Source organism: Hemicordylus capensis, chromosome 3 (assembly GCF_027244095.1).
Source record: "Hemicordylus capensis ecotype Gifberg chromosome 3, rHemCap1.1.pri, whole genome shotgun sequence".
NCBI lineage: Eukaryota > Metazoa > Chordata > Lepidosauria > Squamata > Cordylidae > Hemicordylus > Hemicordylus capensis.
This window is the reverse complement of record NC_069659.1, coordinates 194,471,246-194,497,154: the sequence shown is the minus strand read 5'-3', so window position 1 is coordinate 194,497,154 and position 25,909 is coordinate 194,471,246. Positions and strand designations below refer to the sequence as shown.

Genomic DNA, 25,909 nt, shown 5'->3' with positions numbered 1-25,909 from the left:
TGTAACAATAAGGACATAATTTAATTTTTTGAAGCCTCTTTTATTCTAGTAGTTTTGTACCACCTAATGGGATGGGATATTTGAAATAGTAAAGTTTTGTTCAAATTTCAGTTATCATTCGTCTCTGGGCAGTTTACATTTGAAGGGAATTGGGACGCATTCATAATAAGGGATAAGTTTGACTCAAATCAGTGATGCCTCTGACAACACAGGCCACTAGAGAAAAATGTGTAGTGAAAGGCATTACAAGTAGCCCATAAGCAGACTGCACCACATTACATCATTTTGGCTGCCAGCCTTTCTTTAGCTGTGCTGTAGCTCATAAGACCAGTAGTGGATGCCAGGTGCACTGTGTCATAACATTGCAGTAATCTTCCAGTGGTCCAGGGTACTCTATAACACATTCCTGTCAAAGTTCATGAGGATATGCAGATCTCTCTCAACATGCCACATGCATTCTGGAGGATGGTCATGGAGGACTTCATTACAGAAATGAACCACTTTTCCCCTTACTGTTGACAGATGCTTAAATTAACATGTCACCAATGTAATTTACATTGCAACATCTCAATGTACCTTAGGACATTAGTGTGCTAACAGAAGTAAATGACAGAAAATAATGTAAAGACCTCTTCAGTACTTGATAAGAAATAGTTGCCATTCAAATTTAGAGATGCAGCTATATTAAGAGCCAAATAATAGAGCCGCAGGGCTTTCTGCAAAAGTACATGCCAAGAGTCTAATCCTGCAACTATTTATTCACATATGGTTGTTGAATGGAATGGCATTATCATTTAATACTTATAAAATCACATAATAGGTATTAGGCCCTGAACAAAAATAGAAAATTGAAGTCTCTGCCTGCAGGCTCTCAATCTTGAAAATGACATTCAGGTAGAAGAGGACCACTTTCTGCTCGCTGGGAGAGGGAATAGAATTAAAAGAATATACAATTAATTGACCCAGGTATAGGAAGAATCTGGTGTCAAATAATACATCAAGAGAGATGTATTCTCCCCCCCTCCCCCGGTGGAGATTAGTTTTTAATCATTTCTTAAAATGAGGCCAGCCAAATATTTAAAGGAAGAGAGTATCATACATAAAGATCTATGAGAGAGCTGGCATGGAGATGAGACAGTACTAGGGAATGGGGGTTTAGTAGGATGATTAGAGTTTGATGAACAGAGGGACTGAGGTAGAGAATGGAGAGAAAAGCAATGAAGATAAACAGAAAGGACAAGATCATGAAGAGATATAAAAGAAGTTCCCCACCACCATTATTATACTAATAATAATATAGCCCTAATAATTGCCCATGGCACTTCCGCACTTTTTTGCCTCGCTAATACCAACTATGAACGGACACACAGCCACACCCTCCTATTTGCCCGAGGCCTACAACTTATTCTTCCCCTCATAGCAACCTGATGATTACTTACCTGCCTTATGAACCCCGCCCTCCCACCAACCATTAACCTTGTCAGCGAACTAACAATCATTACATCACTATTCAACTGATCGCCCCCCACCATTATCCTCACTGGCCTCGGGACCCTCATTACCGCTGCTTACTCCCTATACATATTTTTATCCACACAACATGGAAAAACCACTCAAAGCTCCCTTTCAACACACCCAACCCATACCCGTGAACACCTCCTCCTAACCATACACATCCTCCCAATACTAGCCCTTATACTAAAACCTTAGTAATATAAGTAACATAATTACTATAATTGCCAGTAATATAATTGAAAATAATTTAAACAGCATTAAAAATGAGATCTTAAACATTAACATGATATACGAATATTATATAAACCCCTTCTTCTAAAGATAATTTATTCAAAGCACAAAGAGTTCATTAAAGTTTGACAAAACCTCTGAAAACTCCTCTTCTTTACTACTTTGCTGGAGTGAAACCAGATACAGACAGGAAACACATATATAAGTTATCCAAAGTCGCAAATCAGGAGCAGATTTTTACTTCCGATGTTGCATAATAATCCTGGAGTGGAGCTGTAAGTTTTCGGACAGGTTCTAAGAGCATGTCCTGGAATCTAGGTGGCTGCCTTGCTCATCTGCCCCTCCACCTGCCACTGCTTGTGGCACCTTGCTGCCACTGCTGGCCAGTCAGCTCCAAGAGAGCCAGTGTGGTGCAGTGGTTAGAGTGTTGGACTAGGACCGGGGAGACCTGAGTTCAGGCACGGAGGGAGGCTACCAGCGGCCCGTGTTTGGCCACCACCACAGCCCCCTGGCCCTGCCCCCGGCACCTAACATCAGATGCAGGGGGCCGGCTAACCACACCCCCACTTCTGACATTAGGCGTGGGGGCATGGTCTTCCAAACGGGGCCACATGGCCCCCTTTGGGAGGGAGATCAGCTCGTGCTGCGTTGGGCAGCGTGGGCCGGAGCGACTCTCCCTGCCTTCTTGCCAGCTGGCAAGTGGTGGCAAGCTGCCACCAATGGTGAGCAGGAGGCACTGTTGTGAGTATGTGTGAACATGGGTCCCCTCTGTACTTGTTACACCACTATAATAATTTTTTTAGCAGCTTTCCATATTTGGAGAAGCCATAGTTCTTGATGTAAAGGTAAATTCCATAGACTAGAAATATAACCCAAGAGAGCACAAATCTCTTTAACCAACAGTGATAGAGTCATGTTTACAATGTTATGAATTTCAAGGCTAAATTGAACACTAATAGGATAAGTCCAAATTATATGCCTAAGTGTTCCCACATCCAAATTAGACAACTAGAATTCTGCAACCAACCCTTATTAAACATCCTCTGAGGTATCCAGTAGATATTAAATAAGAGTTTATGTTGTATTAACCTCTTTTTAGGATCCAAGGAAGAACTTGTCTTGTCTCCTCCTTCTACTCTTCAGCTGATCCTGCCTTGTTTGCTTCTGATCGGGGAGGATGATGGAAGGGGAGAAGCAGGTGCCACTGGATACTCTGGTGGTCTTTCAGGCTTTGACCTAGTTTCAGGGCCTGGGGCTGGGTCTTTAGGGTCAGACTCTGAGCCACTGATAGGGACTGGGATCATGGCATTTTGAAGAGCAAGAGGAGAAAAAGAGCTTGAAGAACTTGTAAGTTGGCATTTGTTACTGAAGAGCTTCTTTATAATGAACACTTGTTCACCAAGTAATGTCTAATGTGGCCCTGTGGATGGCAGGATTAATCAATAAAGCAAAGCTAAGCTAGAATCTATTCCAGATTTGAATCGATAGTGTGCTGCAGTCTGGGGGGTATTCTCCAGCAGTGTTCCCTCTAAGGTGTGTCTGTATGTGTGTGTATATGTGTGTGTATATATGTGTGTGTGCGCACTCACACATTTTAAAATGTCCACTCAGTTAATTTTAGATCTCACTCAGGTTGAATCAGAAAGGCCCCACTCTGAATGCAGGTGTGCACAAATTGCCTTGATTCTGCTGCCCAGAACAAAACTCATTCCACACATACATTAAAAAAATCAGAGAGAAAACTGTTCTCTAGTGTAGTTGAAGATCCTCCTTTATTGCCTCGTGGGCAATCTAAACGGTTTTATAGACGAGAAGGTATTTTGTGCAATGATCAGTGGACTTGCACATTTTATTTTATTGAGATCAGTTGTGGGTTGTGCACACACATCAGTTTCTTTGCCTGTCGTTTTATGCAGTCTTCTCATCTCTGCTGTCAGCATTCTACTATTTTAAAAAAACACTCTTTGCAGTGCCTCCTTACCTTACCTCCTCACCTTCTCTCCACCCATCAGTGCCCCACCCTTATTTTCTTCTCTGTTCACTCTTACCACCTGGGGCAAGCAGTGCATGACAAACTACGTAAATTGGCTGGTTTTATTCTTGTCTTTATTTTGCCTGCAGATGGCTGTTGAACAACCATGGTGGTGGTTGTTTTTTAAAACTTTCCAGCCATGGCACTGAAGCGCTCACACATATGCAAAAGGAAGCCTCTAATCTTGGTAGCTGAGGGACTTCAGCACACACTTGTCCTCCCCACTTTTAGTTTTCACAGTGTTGATCTCTCAATTTGTATGCACAACTTTGAGAGTGGTAGAACACTCCTTTCTTCCCACAGCTGCTGTGATCCCATCACAAACAGAAACTGAACTTGTTCCTGCCCCACTCATCAAGGAGATTTTTGACTTCTTGAAACCTCCAGCTAACACCACAATTGGTGCTGAAGTGCTTCCAAATAATTAAAAAAGAAAAACAAACAAACATGCAGCTCTGTTGAGCACTGAAATTTTCTTTAAAGTGCGGGGGGGGGGGGAATAATAGAAGGAGCACGTTTCTTGAACCAGACCAAAAGAGTAATGACTAAAGAGGGGAGTGTGCCTGGAGGTGAAAGTAACTCCTCCCCTTCCCTCCCTTCCAGACTTCACTTTAAAGAGCAGTTCAGTGCTCAAGAGAGCTACGTGTTTTTTCTTCTTCTTTAATTATTTGGAAGTGCTTCAGCACTCAACGTGGTGTTAGCTGGAGGTTTCAAGAAGTCAAAGAGGAGAGCTGGTCTTGTGGTAGCAAGCATGACTTGCCCCCTTAGCTAAGCAGGGTCTGCCCTGGTTGCATATGAATGGGAGACTAGAAGTGTGAGCTCTGTAAGATATTCCCCTCAGGGGATGGAGCTGCTCTGCGAAGAGCTGAAGGTTTTGAGTTCCCTCCCTGCCATCTCCAAGATAGGGCCAAACCCTCAAAATCACTGTTTGAATTGGTTACATAACACAAGCAATTCTATGCAAATTTTCATAACGTTTAGTCTGAGCTCCATTTGGAGTTTTTGGCACAGAATTTAGGTTTCTTTGTTGTAAGAACATTGTCATATCTTCAGTCCTGTACTTCTGTTTATAGCAGGGCTGGGCTAGATTCTATCCAACTGTCCTTGCTGCCAGTAAGATCTTCGTAGAAGTACAAGGAACTACAAAATGCATGGGTGTAACATTGCCTTAGCTCAGGGTACACTTTTTCTGGACTATTTTTTGGCTAATCAACTCTAGTGTGCCTTTCAGCATTCTCCACAGGCCAATTATAATTGCTATTTTTGTTAATTTTTACAGCTTCCTCTGGACTAGATGAATAAAACTTCACATATGTGTACAAGGTAATTCTAGTGTGAATTGAAGTAACTTGAGCCTAACTATTCCTAGATAAACTGTTTTGACTTTCCCCCTTAAATTTGTGTCTGTTAAACAAAGTTTGGTCTGTGGAATCTCTTGGACTGTGCATTTTGGATAGCTAGATTGGAAATACCTCTTTATTTAAAAAATGCAAATATGTTAAAATGTATATAAGGAAAACAGTTTTGGTTTTCTGATCCTTTGGAACTTATCCAAACCTATGTGGCCTATAAAGCATCCGCCCCCCGCCCCGCTGAGTAGCAAAGTTATTGCACTGCTTAGGGGTGGAAAGTGCTTTCAGAGTTTGGGAGGATTTTTAAGACATGGGCTGCGTCTGAACTCTCAGGTGAACCCTCACCTCAGTTCTGAGAGCCCCTAAAATAGCTGTGGGGTTTCTCCCCTTTGGGACCTATGTGTGTTGTTCCCAAGTGATGTGGGAGGAGGGGGAAAACCTCACTGTTCCAGTTATTCTTCAGCCAGCCACTCGCTTGAGATGCCCGACTGTGACAGCATAGTATGAAGAAGGATGGTAACTAGAGCAGACAGAGGATCTATTTCCTTTGTGATATGCATATGACTCTCAAGGTGAACACCCCACCCCCCAATTCCCTCCAGTTCGGATCCATCTTCTTTCCCTCCAGTGGGGCTACAGTTGCAGAGGCAGTGTCCAATTGTGGTCTCTCTGGACTGTGCGGCTTATGCAATGCCAAGAGCACTCCCTTCTTCCGGCCTCTGTGCCAGGAGCCCAACCGTCACAATACAAATGACATCTTTTCTAATGCTCTATTGCTGCCAGAAACCCAAAAGCTTTCATCAGAGCCCCATTCTTTGATGGTTACCCCTTCACATTTAGAAAGGAGGAGAGCATACTATCAATAACTAACTTTTCTAAAATTTAGGAAATAAATGTTTAAATGGTGAGTTAATGCTGTTGTGGAAGAGAATGTTGCTTTTAAATACACAGCCCAAATGAGAAGTAAAGTCATCCTATCTGTCAGATATTTTAATAACCATATTAGGGAAACTTTGGAGTCTGGAAGCCTATCTCATTTGGGATTAGTTTTTACAGTTCAAAGAGCATGACCAAGAATTGGAATAATTTGAAAAACAAAACAGTCATGAATTTGCAAAGCTTCTAAACAAGAGCATGATGATCAAAGTCTGGCTGATTCATAGATAAATGTTTTCTGATGTAAATAACCCAAATCCACATACTTTTGGTGTATGTGAGCAGTATCTGGCCTACAGGGTAGCCTCTTCAGTCAAATGTAAAGATGAAATAGGCCATGTATGTTACCATTTCATTCCTAGATGGAAGTTACAGCTAATGAAGGTGAAACATATCAGAAAAGGTGAAATGTTAGATTGCAGAATCTGCCTTTGATTGATTGATTGATTGATTGATTGATTGATTGATGAAGTGCCATCAAGCCGGTGTCAGCTCTTAGCGACCACATAGAGATTCTCTCCAGGATGATCTGTCTTCAGCTTGGCCTTTAAGGTCTCTCAATGGTGCATTCACTGCTGTCGTAATCAAGTCCACCCACCTTGCTGTGGTTGTCCTCTTCTTCTTTTTCTTTCAACTTTTCCCATCCAAATCTGCCTTTAGACCATCTGTAAATAGATCTATGGCATTTGCAGAATTATTTCATTTTGGATATACAGAAACTTGTCATTTTGGTTTCAGAATACAGTACAAAATTTGTAGAGAAAAGCAGCTTTGGGAGTGTGAAGTTTGGAATAAAGAAGGACTGGGACAGATGTTTAATATTTTTCCCACCTCCACTCCAAATCATCACCCCAAATCCCTTTCCCCTTCTGTTGAGGGAACACATATTTGGAGACTTGACATACTAGGAGATATGTAAAGGTCATTTGGGTGGCAGAGTGGTGAAGCAGCAAGTAGGGAAAAGGCCAATTTCCTCTCTGTACTGGCTTTTTAATGCTCATTTATGTATAACATGTAATTAAGCCCTTATTTTACAAACAGTTAATTTTACAAATTAAGCCCTTATTTTACAAACAGCTGCTTCATTTATATCAGTATCCACAGAAGCATTAGTTATTTCTCACCTTTTCAGCACTTTTAAAATTCAGATCCCAGTGCCTCACCTCAGCCAGAATCGCCTCCAGCACTCAGGCGAAAACTTTCTGAACAATCTGGAGGAACTGGAGCTGCCCTTTTGCCTTTCTTGTAAAGTAAAATGTGCAGTCAAGTCTATTTTGACTCCTGGCACCCACAGAGCCCTGTGGTTTTCTTTGGTAGGGGGCGTTTACCATTGCCTCCTCCTGCACAGTATGAGATGATGTCTTTCAGCATCTTCCTATATCACTGCTGCCCACTATAGGCGTTTCTCATAGTCTGGGAAACATACCAGCGGGGATTCGAACCGGCAACATTCTGCTTGTTAGTCAAGCATTTCCCCGCTGTGCCCCAAAATTAAATCATCCAATAAAAACACATAAAACGCATCAAGTCTCAGTCTCTCTCTCACGTACGCACGCGCGCGCGCACACACACACACACACTTACTCACTCCAGTACAAAGCAATTTAAAAACTTGTTTTTAAGTCAATTTTAAAAATCAAATGTAAAAAGCCTGAGTAAACAGAAAGATTCACCTTGCATCTAAAAGAACAAAGTGATGGTGCCAGGTGAATCTCACTGGGGAGGCTATTCCATAAATGGGGTGCAAGCACTGAAAAGGCTCTCTCCCTAGTAGCCACCAACTTCACCTCGTTTGGCAGGGGCACTTGGAGCAGGGCCATCAATGAAGAACTTAAGGTCCAAGCTGGGACATATGGACAAGGCGCTTTCTCAGGTAGCCTGGTCCCAAGCCATTTTAGGGCTTTAAAGGTTAAAACCAGCACTTTGAATTTGGCCTGGAAATGGACTGGGAGCCATTGAGCACTGATAATGTTTGTACTTGATCTAAAAAGGCCAAGAAGTGGATGGTGATATTGATTCTTTAACACTATATTTGTTTTTACTGAGAATATTAATGACTGCTCAGCCTGCTCAGCACAATAAGCAAACTCTACACCAGAGACCTGTATTGGAAACAAGGAGACTGTCTGGAACAAGAAAAGCTCCTAGCAGAGGAGCATGCTGGATTCATGGAGGGACGATCCACCATTAACTAGTTCCCAGTAGTACTCCAGCACCCGACTGGGAAATACTCCACCCACAACACAGTCTTCCTGTATGCTGCCTTCATAGACCTCAAGTCTGCATTCAACTCCATCTTGTGAGCCAAATTGTGGGAAAAACTGGAAGGCTTTTTGATCAACTGTTGCCTGCTGTTTCTCATCCATACCCTTCACAATGGCATGTTCCTGAAAGTCAGATGCAACCCCCAAGGTCATTTGTCAAATGCCATAAAGGTGTCAAACAAGGTTGCATACTTTCCCCACTTCTATTCAACTTTTACATATACACCATGGTGGGCCACCTAAACAACTTGGACTTTCATCCCCAAAGCTGGCAGATAAACACATTTCCATCCTGCTGTATGCAGATCATGCAGCAATTCTCTCTAGGACCCCCATAGGTCTTAGTAGAGCACTGGGGATCCTCATTCAATATTGTAAAGAGGACCATTTGGAAATAAACTACTACTGAGCCCCTGGTGGCACAGTGGTAAAACTGCTGCCCTGTAACCAGAAGGTTACAAGTTCAATCCTGACCAGGGGCTCAAGGTTGACTCAGCCTTCCATCCTTCCGAGGTTGGTAAAATGAGTACCCAGGATGTTGGGGGCAATATGCTAAATCATTGTAAACCGCTTAGAGAGCTCCGGCTATAGAGCGGTATATAAATGTAAGTGCTATTGCTATTGCTATTGCTATTGCTATAAAACCAAAATAATGGCCTTTGCCAGGAGACGAAAGACACACTCCTGGTGCACAGACGGGAACACAATAGAGCAGGTCTCATGCTTCAAATACTTGGGGGTGGTCTTGCATGTCCTGGCATCAGGCAGCTATGATGCCCAAAACGCCCAGAGGAGCACGGCTGCCATCTTAAAATTTTTCTGATCAAAAGGAGGCTATTACATACCTGTAGCCCTTAAACTATTTGAAACTAAGTTGCTGGCCCAACATCCAGAGCCCAGCTCGCCCCTCTGGAGCTCGTCCAGTCTAAATTCCTAAGAACAGTATTCCAGGTTTCCAATGCTGGTTTATTATGTGAAAGTGGAAGCCAGAGTATGGCTGTCCATGGTCCATTTCTGACTATTCTTCTTCCCAACGGGCCTAGCCCTCTTACTGTTGGAGGATGGATACCAATCCGCCTGGAAGCAAACCCTGTTGGTGAAACTAACATCATTCGGGCTCCCCACCACCCGCCAGCTACTTTCCTTGGGTTATAAGTAGGCCAGGACACTACTTAAACAGTGCATTATGGATGCAGAGCACCCATCCGACCTAGGTAGAGTGCCTAATTTCCCGATTTCTGAAAGCCGAAGGTATATAGTGGCACCTGCTGCATATCTAATCCAGCCAGAGCCCCCAACCACAGAAGAGCCTTCACCATGGCTTGCTGCAGCACCCTCCCTTCGGTTGTGTTAGATGGAAGATCCCCTTCCTAGAATGTTTGTGCCCCTGCAATGCTGGGCAAGTTGAAACCACCAAGCACATCCTCTTACATTGCCTATTTTATAGAGACATCTGCAGTACCTGCCTTCTCTTGATACTTAAAAGGTAGAACTGGCTTGTGTGGCCTGGCAACGTCTCCCTACTACTCTTCAACTACAACCCTCTTACAATGCACAGTGTTGCCAAGTTTTGCATGGTAGCGTGCAAACTCAGCCAGGATCTGACTGCCAGCAAGAACTAATTAGGCCCAGCATAGTTCATACCTGCACTGCTACCTCTCCCATCCAGTTATACAGTTCTCACTTTATCATATTTTAATCAGATTTTAATTATAATCTTTTCTATAGCTTCTCATAGATTTTAGTCTTATGCTCATAAACTTCTTAGCCTTTATGCATTTATCTTATGTTTTAATTCCATTCATAACATTCTATAGTTCTTAGTTCAGACTTTAGAGTTATTGCTTTCCTCAGGCATTGACTGTTTTTAATGCCACTGTTTTGATGTTCTATCTTATGCTGACAGACTGAAATAAATATTGATTGACTGATTGAGAACTTTCAGTTCAAGGGGTGAAGAGTGGATTTGGGGCAGAACCATATAATATATAAGATAGGGCTTGACAACTCCCAGGTGCCAGGGAGCTATAGCACCTAGAAACTTAACTGTAATGCCTAGTAGGATATTCAGAGGTAGCATTATTTAATTTAAAATATTTATTTGTCCCAGGCACACTTCCTTTAGTTCCAAGTATGTTACTTGTAAAGGGACATATTTAGAACAAGCTACATACCTAGAATGCAAGGTCTGTGCTGAGAGGTACACACCCCATTTGTCAGCTGTCATAAAAGTACTAATGACAAAGGGTGAGTTTTTCTTGGAATGCAAGAGCGTGCCAGCAGGTGGTGCTGTGACAATCACACAAGGTCCCCTGCTCCTAGTATGTACAGAGGGTAAAATCACACTGGGAAATAGCATGGAGTCTTGCTTCAGTATGTTTATGGAGGATAAGATCGTATTTGGAACTTGCATAAGAGCTTTATATATCCCACAGTTTATTGCTATCTGGAAAGGCCCAAAATAATGATGAAAAAAGACTTGATGACATGAATATGTATTTATATCATTTAATGCATGTGTGTCTGTAGCATAGGAGGCTGCTCGGTTGCTACCACCTCATCTTCTTGGGAATGGGGCTATAGCTCAGTGATAGAACATCTGCTTTTCATGCAGAAGGTGCCAGGTACAATGAGGGCTGAGAAAGACTCCTGCCTGGAACCTTGGAGAGCTACGTACTGTACATTGCCTAGAGATACATATATCAGGTGGTATATAAAAATAAATATATAAATACTGCCAGTCTGTGTAGACAATACTGACCTAGATAGACTAATGGTCTAACTCGGTATAAGGCAGCTTCCTGGGTTTCTATGGGACTGAAGCACTGTGTAGACACTTGTCTGAGACAGGAGGAAGTTGCAGCTGTAGTGTGCTTTCTTTCCCAGTAACTGCAGCAATATTGAGGGTACAGGTGAGTAAGCTAAATCCTTGCATGCTCCCCATCCACCTGCTTTCAAGCACGGGGTCCTCACTGCTGATGCTGCCTCCTGCCACTTCAGGGAAAGAAAATGTGCCACATCCCCAACCTCCTCCCGTCTCAGACAAGTGAACCCTGGATAAATTGTCCTTTTTAAGTATAGTGAAGAAATGGAATGGATAGACAATGGTATTATGGTTGAGCTTTTTTGCATCAAGGATCCTTTAAGGTGTTTAGCAGTCATTTATGAGTGAATTGATCTTTTTTTAACAGCAGTGTCTCAGACTTAACACCAAACTAAAACTTAACAGCAAAAGAATCCAATAGTAATATAGCAACATTCAAAGAAGCAACACCAATTCTTTCACACTAAAGCCTTTTAACATTGTTGGAATTTTAGCTAATTCCCACAATTAGCTGGAATCAGAATTAAAATGGTGGCTTTAATATAGTGCTTTATTATACAGCACTACTCTTCCTCATGGCCAAGATCCTGCTATAATGTTTGCTCAGAAGTAAATTCCATTCAACGCTAACTGAAAGTTGTCCCCTTTAGGTTTAGTTGGTTTTATTGTTTCCCTATTCAACATGGAGAGGGGATTAGTGCTTCTGAATAGCCTCTCTGAATTACCACAAAGTCAGTTTCTTTCTGTTAAAAATAAAATAATTATAATAATGAGATGAAACATAATTAACACCCACCCCCACTCACACCCCGAAAAAAAACTTGGCATTAGGGAATTCTGAGATCAGAGATTATTCAACACTAATCCCCCATTCATGCTGGTAACTGGTTGAGAATACATCTAATTATCACCCAGTGAGCCTGCTGAGCATAGTTAGCAAAATGTATGCAAGACATCTTGGTAATAAGCTTAGTGATTGGAGGAAGCAGATAACATCCATAGAGATGAACAGGCTGGCTTTCCAGTCGGTGGATCTACATTAGATCAGGCCTCATTCAGAGTAAAGTGTAATAAAAAAAATGCCATCTGTCTGAACCTGTTGCTACGCAGAAGGAGGTTAAGCAAGGATGTATTTTAGCTCCCTTTTTGTTCAATTTTTATATTAATTTCTTAATCCCACTCCTGGACAACTCTGACATCCATCAGCCTAAGCTAGCTGGTAGATCCATCTTGATTTTACTCTATGGTGATGACACAGCCATACTATCAAGAACTCTAGTTGATATGAGGAGGGTGCTACGAAGACTCTCACAGTTCTGTGAACTTGAGTCACTAGTCATAAATACACAAAATACTAATTGTCGTGGTATTTTCCAAAAGACCTAAAGAACATAATTGGCAAATTAATGGGTGCAGGGTTGAGCAGGTTTAAGACCTACAAGTACTTGGGTCTAGTTTTTCACACAGACGGTATGTGGGGCCCACAATGTGAATATGCTGCAGCGAGTGCTCAGAGGAGTGCATCCGCTGTACTGAAACTTTTTCACACTAAAGGGGGACATTTCATCCCTGCGGCTGTTAGGGTGTATCAGGCTAAAATACTGGCACAAATGTACGGGGTCCAGATTTGTTCCACCTGTAATTTTAAGCCCCTGGAAGTGGTTCAATTTGGATTTCTTCGTGCCATTTTTCAAGTCCCCAGATGTGTATTGAATGCCCATGTTTAGAAACAGGGTTGACCAGAGCTGAGGCACAGGCGCAGCTTCGTACATTTAACTACTTGCTCAAATTATATGTCTGCCCCCAGGGCCTTGCCCCCTTGGTACTGAAAGATGAGTTTCACTCTAATTGTTGCAAGAGCCTTTATGATAATATGGGCAGATATGGCTTCTCTCCACAATATCTACTGGCTTTGGGTTAGGATGCTGCCAAAGAAATGATTAAACATGGTGTAGTAGATATGGAGAAGCAATTGGATTTAAGACTGGTTATCACCAGTAGTACTTTAGGTGGTTTTTCAGCTAAAGGGTGGTTTTTACTACCCTCAGCTAGCTGCATACCTCACACACTTGACCACCTGGAATCAGAGGAGAGCTTTCTCACTGGCGCGGTTTAATGCCTTGCCTTCGGCCATTGTGGATGGCAGATTTTAAGGGGATACCACTTAGGAACCGGTTATGTCCATGTGGTTCAGGCGACATTGAGTCCATCTTACACGTTCTCTTACACTGTGCCTATTATAAGGGCATTCATACTACCTGGATTGAGCCATTCTTAAAAAAAAAACAAGCCAGGTCAACCAGAAGAGTACTATATTTCCTATCTCATGGCGGACCAACATGCAGTTGTTACAGCGGGGACAACAAGATTCTGTGAAGCAGCCTGTAAACTGAGACGAGAGCAATTGATTAGCTGTGATTGAGATTTTTGTATCCCTTGATGCTTTTTTATTTAGATTTACTGTTTTGATTTCATTTCATTTTAAGTTTATTTGTATTTTGATGTGTATGTTGACTGGTCATTGACCGTAGTATTAAATTACTTACTTACTTACTTACTGGTTGAGAATGCAGTGAATGTGTTCCATATAAAAGGCACAGAGGCCCTAAAAAAGCCATAACTGAAAGGCTTTTGCCCCTGGTGGCGCAGTGGTAAAACTGCCGCCCTGTAACCAGAAGGTTACAAGTTCGATCCTGACCAGGGGCTCAAGGTTGACTCAGCCTTCCATCCTTCCGAGGTCGGTAAAATGAGTACCCAGAATGTTGGGGGCAATATGCTAAATCATTGTAAACCGCTTAGAGAGCTCCGGCTATAGAGCGGTATATAAATGTAAGTGCTATTGCTATTGCTATTGCTATAACAGCAATTTGTCCACACTAGACAGGATGCTTCTTTCCCCCCTTTTTCTTTTCTTTTCTTTTCTTTTCTTTTCTTTTCTTTTCTTTCTTTCTTTCTTTCTTTCTTTCTTTCTTTCTTTCTTTCTTTCTAAAAAGCAGGATTTTCCAAGCTCCCAAAAGAAGCAGAAGCAGCTCAGGGAAAGCACAGGAGATCAGCAGTTTGCAGACAATGTGATGTAAATGCCCTGTAAACAGGCACTTAGGAAGCTGCCAGTGGCATGGGTGCAACCTGTTGCCCGTGGCCCCATTTTGTAAGATGCTTCAGCCAGAGCTGGGTTCCCAACCTGGCTGGGAATGAGTCTCTCTGCCTTTCAAGGCAAGGAAAGGTGCTCCCAGCCAGGCTGGAAACCCAGCACTGCCTGAAGCGCCTTGTGAATGGGGCCATGTTACCTGTTTCTGCACATGGCCACTTTTCCTGAGCTTTTTGCAGCCTAGAAATTTTACATGGGAAGCATAATACAAAGAAAGGAGCTTCATTTATTGCTAGTCATTTGACTCTCTATAAGCAGTGGCACTTCTTGAACTTTAGGATATATGTAACAGATGATGAAAAATGATAATTGGAGGTATCTTAGCTATTTGTAATGGTTGGGTTCTGTGCCAGTTTCTCAAGCTGCTTTTCAGTTTAGTTGTGCTGGCATTTAGGAGCTTTAATTTTTCTCCTCCTTGACATTCTGTAATGAATGTAAGGAGCAGAGATTTACATGAGGATGCGATGATGCCCTAATCGAGCGTCGCCTACTTTAATCACCAGTTGTGAAAGAGAAAATGAGTTTGATTGATTAAGTGCCATCAAGTCAGTGTTGACTCTTAGCGACCACATAGGTAGATTCTCTCCAGGATGATCTTTCTTCAGCTTGGCCTTTAAGGTCTTTCAGTGGTGCATTCATTGCTGCTGGAATCGAGTCCATCCACCTTACCGCTGGTCGCCCTCTTCTTTTCTTTCCTTCAACTTTCCCCAACATTATGGACTTCTCAAGGGAGCTTGATCTTTGCATAATGTGTCCCAAGTATGCTAGTTTGAGCCTGGACATTTGTGCCTCAAGTGAAAATTCTGGATTGATTTGTTCTGTGAGTTAATCTTGGGTTAAATACAGGGTTCGTGAAGAAGAGGTTGTCTCTTTTTTTTAATTCACACTAACAGTAGATAAGAGGTAATTCTAGAGATGTTACTAGTAACATCCACATAAAGTATGGCACCTACATGTACATTATCTCGGAGAGCTGGATTTGACTAAAAATTTTATTGGTTATTTTTTAATTTATAATTTCCTCCCTAATGCCAGTCTACTTAACCACTAATCTGGCAGGTACCACCTGTCAGCACCCATGTTCCATGCTCTATTCAGGGTCTGAACCTCAGGAGATGTGGCAGCTCTCCTGGAAGCTATTAGAGTCCCTGCAGTTACCAAAAGATCCAGCTATCCCACCCTGTGCTACAGAGGAAAAGTATTCCTTGGAAGGCTAAGGTATTGCAATAAATCAGAAAGGGGCACCTAGACCTTTGCCTACAGTGGGCCTCAATATGTGATATGATGGTGGCAGTTACTCCTTGGGTGACCAGATACAAAGGAAAACAGAAGGGGGGATCCTGTGCCTTTTTATAATTGAGCAGCATGGAATTTTGGCACGTGTAGCTTTTTTCTCCCCTTCTTAACAAGCTGCACCTACTAAAAGAGCCAGCGTGGTGCAGTGGTTAGAGTGCTGGACTAGGACTGGGGAGACCCGAGTTCAAATCCCCATTCAGCCATGATACTAGCTGGGTGACTCTGGGCCAGTCACTTCTCTCTCAGCCTAACCTACTTCACAGAGTTGTTGTGAGGAGAAACTTAAATATGTAGTACACCGCTCTGGGCTCCTTGGGGGAAGAGTGGGATATAAATGTAAAAAATATAAATAAATAAATAAATAATAACAACACCTGTCTGACTGTGTAAACAAGAGAGATAATAAATGTCTCTTTGCATGAATCACCAGTCAGCATTGTGAACAAAGTACTCTCCTAGCATATGTGAGAAATAAAAGTAAGCTGAGATCTTTGGGGATTGAATCAGATGACAGCAAAACATCTGAATGTGTTTAAATCAAGATTAGGCAGTTGTTTGCAAACATCAATAAAAGTAACTGGTTTCATAGAAAATGTTATCATCAATTTCTACCTTCCCAAATTTGTACATAGTTTAGGCATTTCTGCTATCTTCCAAAATTCTGCTCATGCATCTTTTTATAGAGGAGACAATGGAAGAGCGCCAGCATACTTAGTATGCATCGTATACCTGAACTTCCAAAAAGCTTTCGACAACATTCCTCATCAAAGACTCTTGATAAAGCTTAGCAGTCATGGGATAAGGGGGACCAGTACGTGTGTGGATTGCCAACTGGTTGAAGGACAGGAAACAGAGGGTAGGTATAAATGGAGAGTTTTCACAATGGAGGGAAGTGGGGTCCCCTAGGGATCTGTACTGAGAACTGGTGCTTTTTAATTTATTCATAGATGATCTAGAAGTTGGGGTAAGCAGCGAGGTAGCCAAATTTGCAGATGATACCAAACTATTTAGGGTAATAAAATCCAAAACAGATTGTGAGGAGCTCCAAAAGGATCTCTCCAATTTGGATGACTGGGTGACAAAATGGCAAATGTGGTTCAATTCTGGCAAACCCCAACTTCAAGTATACACTGATGGGATCTGAGCTGTCGGTGACTGACCAGTAGAGAGATCTTGGAGTCATGGTGGACAACTCGTTGAAAGTTTCCACTTAATGTGCGGCAGCTGTGAAAACTATGATGCGGCCACACCTAGAGTACTGCATATAATTCTGGTCACCACATCTAAAAAAGGACATTGTAGAACTGGAAAAGGTGCAGAAAAGGGCAACCAAGATGATCAGGGGCCTATATACATTATGAACCAATTAAATATGCATAATGCTATGGTATATACCAACAATAAATGCCACAATAGATATAATCATATAAATTATAAGGTCCACGGACTGCATATCATGAACAAAGCACATGAAGTCTATAACCAAGTTAGTAGGAAAGACGTCCACACACACGACGGTGACCTGGTGAACCTCCGTTTCGAAAGGAACTCTTTGTCAAGTGATGATGGACATAAACCTTGCATGTTGATATAAATCAGTGTGTTCAAATTTCTTGATATTCTAAGAAATGAAACTCAGTCATTATTTAAACTACTTCACATTTTTCAAAGACATACCTCTCCAATGTATCTCCCTTCAATTATCCTGTCAAGTGGGCAGAAACCCCGCTTGTCAGATATTGAGAAAACCCTCTTGACAGATGCCCTTCTGATATCCAGGGCTGAAACCATTAAGGGATTTAGAGGTCAAAGCCAGCACCTTGAACTGAACCCGGAAACAAATAGTTAGCCAGTGCATCTCTTTTGGAATGAGTGCGATATGATCTCCAGATAAAATCCTAGCTGCCACATTTTGCAATAGCTGAAGTTTCCAAATATTCTTTAAGGGCAGCCCCACGCAGAGTGTGTTACAGTAAACCAGCCGTGATGTGACTAAGATAGGGGTAACTGACCAGTTCTGCCTTCTCGAGAAAGGGACGCAGCTGGTGCTCTAGCTGAAGCTGTGCAAAGGCACCCCTTGCCACTGCCTCCACCTGAGCTTCCAAAAGCAGAGCTAGGTCCAGCAGTACCCCAAAGCTGCACACTTTCTCTTTCAAGTGGAGTGCAACCCCATCCAGAACTGGTAGAATCTCCTCATCCTGATTGGCCCTCCTACTGACCAACAGTACCTCCATCTTGCCCAGACTCAATCTCAGTTTGTTAGCCCACATCCAACCCATCACTGCCTCCAGCCCCTGATTTAGGACATCCGCTGCCTCCCTAGGATCAGATAACAAGGAGAAATAGAGCTGAGAGTTATTTGCATATTGCTGAAAACTCAGTCCAAGTCCCTGAATGATTCCTCCCGGTGGTTTCATGTGGATGTTAAACAGCATGGGGAACAAAACCGAACTCTGCGAGACCCCAATGGCCAAGGAGCCGAGCAGTAGTCTCCCAGCATCACCTTCTGGACCTTTCCCCCAAGAAAAGACTGAAGCCACTCCAAAGCAGTGCTTCCAATCCCTATACTCAAGAGGCAGTCCAGAAGAGGAGAGCTGGTCTTGTGATAGCAAGCATTACTTGACGCCTTAGCTAAGCTAAGAGTGCTGGACTAGGACCAGGGAGACCCGAGTTCAAATCCCCATTCAGCCATGATACTAGCTGGGTGACTCTGGGCCAGTCACTTCTCTCTCAGCCTAACCTACTTCACAGGGAGAAACTTAAGCATGTAGTACACCGCTCTGCACTCCTTGGAGGAAGAGCGGGATATAAATGTAAAATAATAAATAAATAAATAAAAATAAGCAGGGTCCACCCTAGTGGATTACTTATGCTAGGAGTTTGACAAGGGGGGTGCGATTATGTTGGTTCTGCTAGAACTCTCATTGGCATTCAGTACCATTGACCATGGTATCAGGAGAGCTGGTCTTGTGGTAGCAAGCATGACTTGTCCCCTTAGCTAAGCAGAGTCTGCCCTGGTTGCATATGAATGGGAGACTGCATGTGTGAGTACTATAAGATATTCCCCTCAGGGGATGAAGCCGCTCTGGGGAGACCAGAAGGTTCCAAGTTCCCTCCCCGGCTTCTCCAAGATAGGGCTGAGAGAGATACCTGCCTGCAACCTTGGAGAAGCCTCTGCCATGTTCCCTATTAGCACTGTGGTATTTGGCCACAGCAGCTCTTGAATCTTTGGTGACGTCCCCTTAGCTAAACAGGGTCTGCCCTGGTTGCATATGAATGGGAGACTGCATGTGTGAGTACTATAAGATATTCCCCTCAGGGGATGGAGCTGCTCTGGGGAGACCAGAAGGTTCCAAGTTCCCTCCCTGGTAGCATCTCCAAGATAGGGCTCAGAGAGATTCCTGCCTGCAACCTTGGAGAAGCCTCTGCCATTCTGTGAAGACAATACTGAGCTAGATAGACCAATGGTCTGACTCTGTATATGGCAGCTTCCTATGTTCCTAAGGATACCATGGTCAATGGTATTGAATGCCACTGAGAGGTCCAGCAGAACCAACAGACTTGTGTTTTTGGCGGTATACAAATGTGTTAAAAAATAAAAATAAAATAAATAAATAAACAGGGAGGCTCGGTGATGGGTGGGGCTATTGGATGGAGCTTGCCATTACACTCCCTTTCCCCTGTACTAGGATATGATAATGTCTGAAGAACAGTTCAGTCACACAAAATGGTTTTTTGGGTTTTTTTGCATGCAGATGTATTAGTTACACTCTAAAATGGAAGACCGGGGTTCTTTCATGTTTTTATTTAGGGGATATCACCTCTAGTTCTCATAGTTGCAGTGGTGTGGTAATTCTTGGTTTGCTGCATGCTCAAGATTCACAGAAGGCTGTCTGTCTGTCTGTCTGTCTGAGCTGCCGGTGAAACATTACATATGCCTACACAGTGTGGGCATATTTTTCTTCCTTCATCTAGTACATTTGGTGGTTACCATCTTCTCCATGCTCAACAAAAAGCTCTGCATACCTTTGCCCACTTTATGCCATGCTTGTATGCTGTTTCAGCATGGCAGGCCCCAGCATGCAGTGGTTGCTACAGTAAGTTGTAGGCACCCACAGTGAACCCTATGGAACACAATATAATTTACATCCAGATAAAGATGCATAGGAATGCACTGTCAAAGCATTAATACTGTGCTTTCAAAACTATACCAGACTTCTTGAATTTTTCAATGCCCATTTTTCTCCTGTTAGAAAATAAACCAGAAGGAACTCAACCAATACCCTTAAGGAGCTCAATGAAAGACATTCTACTCCATATTTTAAAAGATTATTTTCTTTCTCTTATCAAAGTTTACTGTGTACTTGTGTTAGGATAGTTGCAGTGCCTCACAATCTGTAGCAGCAGTTGTGTGGTTTAAAGAGCAAATAGGAAAAATGTTAAATTGAAAGATCTGGAAAATATCCTTGCTGAAATCTTTGCTTTGTCAGTTCTTCAGCTGTCTCCAAAACATGACTGAAAATATCCCTTTTTCTTCCTCATCTAAATCCCTGATTGCCTCACTTGTTTCCTTCTCTAGACTTTCCCCAAAGCCCCTAATGACACGACACACCTCCTGATTACTGAGCACAGAAATGTCAGGGCAGGGCCAGCAGGTGTGCAAACATTAGGTTGGAGCCAGTGGTGTGGACCTGCTTCTTCCTGTCAGGAGCTGAGCTGTGGGCAGATGTTGCTAGGGAGCTCAAGTCCAGGCCCAGGACTGGGAGACTCAAAGGGATGCCAGATGTTCCATTGAATAGCCAATCCAGGGCTAAAGAGTCAAATCAAGAGTTGAGAGTCAGGAACGTGCTGGAGGTCAAGTGAAGTAGCAGTCAGAAGCCAGAGGGTCAGACAGAAGCCAAGAGCCAGGAACATGCTGAGGGATGAGCTGAGTCAAGAGCCAGAAGGCCAGAACAGGAGCTGAGAGTCCAGAATAGGCCGAATATCACACCAAGCAGACCATCAAGTGTATTAACAGGACTAGCACAAGAGGATTCAGAGGCAAAGCCTGCCTCAGCCAAGCAAGCCTTCTATGCATCCTGCTACAGGGAAAGACCAGTGGGTTCCATAGACCAGGAATCCAGGGCTTTAGAAGCCTAGGCGTCTGCTGCAATGTAGCAGGCTGCCACAAGGGTCAGTGAGATGCAGGGTCTCAGGGCAGACAGAGCATGATCCACACATCCTCCATACATTATTTACACAAGTGGAGGTGAACAGGTCTGATGTCATCCATTGACCTGTCCTATATTACTGTACTGCCTGGCTCTGTAAAATTATGAGAGATAGAAAAGATGTGGACACCCTCTAAATCAGAGGCAGAGGGTCAACAAGCAGCATTGGCATATATACATACTAGTAGAAACATGCTTTTAATCAGAAGTGCCTCTCTTTTTTCTTTTTCTTTTTTTGTGAAAAACAGCTGTGTGGGGGGGGGGGAGTGAACCTGGTATGTTTTGGGTCATGTGGGGAGGTTCACAGTTTCCGTGCTTGCTATTTTCCTGCTGAAAATCGCCCTCCTTTACTGGCAATTTGTCTCTGAAGTGGAATGGTTTCAGGAGGAAACTACTATTTCAGGGGTGATTTTTAGTGGGGAAAGGTGAACTTTTTGCTTTCCAGACACCTCAATCTCAATTGGGTTCTTGCACCCCCCATGTTGCTGCTTTTTACACAAAGAGAGGTACTTCTGGTTGGAAGCATACCTCTATAACTCCCATTTGTAGTTTGGCCCACAAAATAGTTGAAGATATTGAGGCAGGTCTCACGATCGGTGAGACCTGCTCCAGAGGGTTTGCGGTAAGAGTAGCCAAGCCTGCTCTCCCCACAGACGATCATTAGCCCTCCCCGGGCGGCCGGATCAACCACCCACATGACTGCTGGCTCCGTGACAGAGCCGGCAGGGGCTTGGAAGTTCGGGTGCCATGCAGCCCCCAGGAGTTCCAGCATGCTGGAGAGACCCCTGAGCTGGGAGGCTGCTTTTTAGCCTCCCGGTTGGAGGTCTCCTCATGAATTGCTGTGGCATGGAGCCGTGCCGTGGCAACACACGATCGTATAGCTCAGATTAGCGGAGCGCTCGCTCCACTAACCTGGGCTAAGGGGAGGGCTTCCTCAGCGGGTAACCCACTGTGAGGCACTGAGCCTGGTGTTCCTCATGGTCTGCTAAAATCGGGCTAGATTCCCCTAGCATGATTTTAGCCGATTGTGAGAATAGCCTCATTGTCTCTCACTGTCGCAACACTTGCTGTTTAATATCTTAAAATATTTTTAGCCATGTTAACTCATCTCTGATCATTTTAAACCACTTCACACATAACATTAAATAGCCTGTCCATACACTTCATTTCTTAGAACCAGCCAGGTCAAACACTCACCTGTACAGTCACAACTGCTGGTTTTCCATCAAAACTAGTGAATATTGCTTTTGTTTTTTGTTAGCCACCTTGAACTTTTTCTTTTAATAAGATAAAGTAGGAAACAAAATTTGACAATAAATAAAAGGTGCACCCAAATACGGGTGCTGAAATTTATTGTGTTAGTCAAAGATACTACAGGACAAATGGCTGTCAATTGTGAAACAATATGCAGCTTCCAACTTTCTAGGTGAAAGACTTTCCAAGTGACAAGAACTGAAAGACTAAGAGACTTGTCTATATAAGAATGCTTCAGTTTAATTGGCATGACAGAGAGCTTTTACAAATGATTAAAAAAACAACAACTTAAAGAAGTTCTATGTAGAAAAAATAGATCCTACTTTCTGCTTCTCTTATTTATTTATTTATTTATTTATTTATTTATTTATTTATTTATTTATTTATTAGATTTATATACCACCCTTCCAAAATGGCTCAGGGCGGTTTCAATGTGGTGAATCTTTCAACATATGAGTTCTAAAGGCGTGGTGATAAAAAATGTGAGTGGTCACTGGTTAAGAATGTTGGAAATTCTCTGTGGTGAGAGAATCTCTTTCTCATTATAGCAGAGTGCACAGAGGCACAACACAGCGGAATTTAGTTAGGCATGCGTGTATACTGAGAATAAAGTAACTTGGAGCCAATTCATAGTTTCAAATCAATATATAAGGCATTTATTAAGGAACTCCATTCTAGATAGGAAAGTGAGTAGTTAGGATCTCTAAGCTATCTATCTAGCTGGATGCAGATGGATTCTGCATCTTCTCTGCACACATGGTGCAGGGAGAGGAGCTTGCCATGTTGCAAGGTAGAAGGACAGGTAGGGACGAGAAAGAGGAAGGAAGTTAATTCCTAAGAGTACCAATCTACATTTCAAAGGCATAGTGTGAGAGCAGTGGAGAAGGGATGACCAATGTCTTGACCCTCTAGCCCTCTGACTTACTAGTCTGTCCTCCACTGTCTGAGACAAGAGACAGCGCAAAGTCCAACGCTGTCCAACAAAGAAGGCAGCTTAAAATAAAAATATCCCTGCCTCTCGGACCTTCTGTTGTAAATATGGTTTGCATCTGACTGTAAACACAAAAGTTATTGTTGAGAGGGGCGGGGAAACACCTGAAACATGCACAGACATGATGACCTAATAAGCCATATTTTTTGGAAAGTGGACTAAAAACAGATATGAGGATGATTTAAAAACAAAAACAAAAAACCCTACCTCTTTCCATTATCTGAAAACCCAAGCTCTTCTCAGATGCTACTTTTGATAATTCAGAATAACACATTTTCACTCCTATGTTATTGTAACGCCTTCAACTATTTCAAGGCCTTTCAATTATCTACCAATATGGCTGGATGAAACATTCCTGCCACGAATAAAGTTGTGCTTTGATGTTTGTGAAGTACAAGAAAGATTTAGCTGGGTAAACACATATACTGTATACTCTGTGTTCTGGATGGAATATCAGTCAGTAGCCAGGCTAGCATCTAGGACCTAGAAGAGCATTTAAACTGAATTTAATTAGGTTTAATTATGATCAGGAAAATTGTTACAATCTCTGGAGATACAGAAATTGAACCAAAGTATGTGTGCTACCACTGAACCTCTCTTCAGTCCTACACACAGTCCAGATAAATTGTAATTGAAGAGTCACAAAGTAGCAGGGCATTCTTATGGGGCAGGTGGAAGCCTCACCTATCTTGGCTTTGATTTTGTTCTTCACATTTCAAAACATGACAATCAATTATTCCAGTGGAATGATTAACAGCAGGAAATGCTCAGCCTCTTAAAAAGAAAAAAAGTACACAGTGGTGAGAGCATGCGAGGACTGCGTTATGGGCACTTGTGCTTGTGGCACTTGTGCTACCAGGGTATATAGTACAGTTTGGGGAGCCACAGAGCTGCATTCTTCTAGCAGCAGATGTTAGTGTTGGGTAAATGTCCTTTTCTAGCAACAGATGTGCCAGATGGAGAAAGCGGTTTTTTATTCTCTAACACAGTTAAGAAGGATGTATTCCTTATACGATAAAACAATGATCTAAGAAGGCCAGGAATGTATGTAGTAGATGCCCGCATTACATCTCTTACTGGAAGATATCTCTGTCACCAAATAAGAATATATACCACATCCATCCCATCCCACCTTAAGCATTTGTGAGAGCATGTCTGCCGTTTCTTAGATCACTCAGAAACCAGAAGGCTGTTCCAGATATACTTGTTAAGAAAGTGTTGACCAGCAAGTTATATCAGCCAGGCCGCAGTAGGATGAAATCTGAGTCTCTTGTAGCACATAAGGAGAGAGAAATGACTAAGCTTGATGTAATTTAAGAGGTGGAAGTGGAAAACTGCGACTTTTCAAACCAAAACAAAACCACATCTCCAGTAAGCAATTATTTAACTACTTTGGGAGCTCTATTTCTGCCAATATATCAGTTGTATTTAAACAATTTGTATTGTTCTGAGGATCTGTGAAATCCTCCTGAAAATATTGTGTCTTCAGGCCAAAAAAACAAGGTGTGGGATCCACTTAATAAGTACTGCACAATTGCTAGTCTGAGTGCAGCTTTGCTATCTGTATGAGGGGAAACCACTAGGGGTCATAGCAGCAAAAGGTTCAGGTAATGCAGTTTGTTAAAAGGTGTATATCTGATAGGGGTGTGCATTTTGGAATTTTCTCGTTTCGATTTGTATCCGAATCGAAACACCCCCGTTTTGTTTTGTGCCCAAATTTTCTGAATCCGAATCACCCCTGTTTTGTTTTGTAGCCGAATTTTCAGAATCCGAATCCAAATCTATTTGGATTTTTTAAAAGGGTTCCAGGGCAAAAAGAGTGGGTGGTGGTCGTAGTGTCCAATGGGTTGAAGCTACCACCCAAATTTCAAAGGAATTGGGCAAAGGTCTGATTTTTTGTGAATGTTTTAAGATTACGCGTCTTTAAGAATTTTCCCATAGGCAATAATGGGGATTCCAGCAAATGTATCACTTCACATTGAGGGGAAAGGGGTGGCCCAGAGCAGCGTGTGGTGTGTGGTAGTGCCCAATGGGGGCAAGGAAGCTACTAGAATTATTTCAAAGGAATTGAGCAAAGGGCTGATTTTTTGTGATTTGTTGAAGTTTGTGTCTTTACGATATCTCCCATAGGGAATAATGAAGGTTTCAGCAGCCCCATAATTCCACTTGGGGGGGTACTGGGGTTGCCCGAGGGGTTGTGTAGTGCACATAGGGTACCAACCACGCCCATACCCACAAGCCCGTGGGGTACTGGGTTTTGTTGTTTCTGAGGTGTTCAGTGAAAAACAAGAATCCACTCTCATATGCTACCAGAGAATCTACACTCAGAGCACCACAGAAACAACAGAACCCAGCACCCCATGTGTTAGCAACCCTTCCCCTGGCCAATGTAGGGTCAGTAAAGAGTGGCAAGAAGCAAAAGAGTCATGGGGAACAAGGAGAGAATTGTCGGCAGGTCAGCCCATGCTTTAGGTCACCGATTGGAAGGCTGGAAGGGCAGGAAATTCAAAGAGATGTCAAACACAAGATGGAGACTCACTCAGAGATCACCACAAAATGGAGGTCCGAAACAACAAAATGTTTTGTAGCCGAAACAGGGACGTTTTGTTTTGTATACAAAACTTTTGAATTTGGAAAATGGGTGTTTTGTTTTGTCTACAAAACACCCAAAATGGGCTGTTTTGGGTACAAAACGTTTTGTATCCGAAACGTTTCGCACATCCCTAATATCTGATGCTTCCCAATAATGCAGTGGAGTTGTGAGGATAAATACCTTTTAGGTATTGAGGTAATCCTCTGCAGCAATCGAGAAAAACCCTAAATTCTTATTATTTTGTCTTGTTGGACATACTGTTG

General features: G+C 42.7%; 1 protein-coding gene across 16 annotated transcripts in view; it reads left to right on the top strand.

The window, feature by feature from the left end:
* SORBS1 (sorbin and SH3 domain containing 1) overlaps positions 1–25,909 on the top strand; it is a 304,285-nt gene that overhangs the window by 87,374 nt on the left and 191,002 nt on the right. The window contains exon 3 of one of the 16 annotated variants that reach the window (XM_053307080.1): positions 5,058–5,101. The exons of the other annotated variants lie outside the window; for them this stretch is intronic. The gene's annotated coding sequence lies outside the window, so the exon portion shown is untranslated. The remainder of the gene's footprint in view (positions 1–5,057; positions 5,102–25,909) is intronic. 16 annotated transcript variants of the gene reach the window in all.